The 993-nt window shown below is 25.6% G+C and overlaps 1 protein-coding gene across 1 annotated transcript in view; it reads right to left on the bottom strand.

Moving 5' to 3' along the window:
* LOC107642387 (bifunctional pinoresinol-lariciresinol reductase 2) overlaps window positions 1–889 on the bottom strand; it is a 5,524-nt gene extending 4,635 nt beyond the window's left edge. Inside the window, exon 1 of the mRNA XM_016345721.2 lies at window positions 875–889. The gene's annotated coding sequence lies outside the window, so the exon portion shown is untranslated. The remainder of the gene's footprint in view (window positions 1–874) is intronic.

The raw sequence follows: 993 nt of genomic DNA, 5'->3' as shown, positions 1-993 counted from the left end.
AATTCGGTCATAATTTTTTTATTAAATTTTAATTTTTAATATATTTTAATTGGTGAATTAGTTTTTTTTTTTTTTCGGTAGCCAAATTAGCCTTTGTATCAAACTGTTTGTCTACGATACCACGTAGCTAGGTAGAAGAATTGATTTAAAAGTTTAAAAAATGATTGAAAACTTTTATATTTTATTAACAACTATGAAAACTAATTTATCTAAATTTTTTAGTAAATATAAAACATCGTGAGATTAATTTGTGTAACAAAATAATATATATAGTGTACATATTTATTCTTATTTCATTCATGGAACCGCAATTTGTGTTTTCGTTTTTTGTTTTTTATCGATCATTATACGCACATTTAAAGTGCATGATAAATTGATCATCGATCTATGCTATTTAAATCCCGCAACTCATTTTTTTTTGTTTTTTTATAGTATCTTTTAATTTGACAAATTATAAATTAATTTGTCATAAATTTAAATTATTTATTTAAAAATTTAAACTCTCAATATTTATTTAAACAAAGGAATAAATTAATTATCTAACTCATTCAAATTGGTCAAATTTCGCAGCCTATTGTTAAAAATGGAGCAACATGCAGAAGTAGCTTAATTCTAGAAAGAAGATATAAAAAGGGTACATTATTGCATTGATGTAATGTAGCACCTAATTGAAGTGAACCTTTCCCGAAGAATAGTGTATTGGTCATGGGTGGCTCCCTCTCAGGAACAGAAGTCTTATTAGTGTCATCTAAAATAGAAATAATAGTCATCAATCATGATCATTTCATACCTAATCAAATACTATATATCTCTTCTTATGTCTAGTGGTTAAAAAGTCGCTAGCTTACGAGATTCCCAACGTGCAAAATCACACAAATTACTTTTTATAAATTGATATTTTTTTGGTGATGTACAATTGTATGAAAAAGAGGAGAGTTAAACGCATATGTACTAAATTGTGGGCTAATACAAGAATAATTAGTAATTAAGATT

This window comes from Arachis ipaensis, chromosome B05, assembly GCF_000816755.2.
Source record: "Arachis ipaensis cultivar K30076 chromosome B05, Araip1.1, whole genome shotgun sequence".
In the NCBI taxonomy this organism is placed as follows: Eukaryota; Viridiplantae; Streptophyta; class Magnoliopsida; order Fabales; family Fabaceae; genus Arachis; species Arachis ipaensis.
The sequence above is the reverse complement of the archived record's forward strand: the minus strand, read 5'-3'. Positions and strand labels throughout refer to the sequence as shown.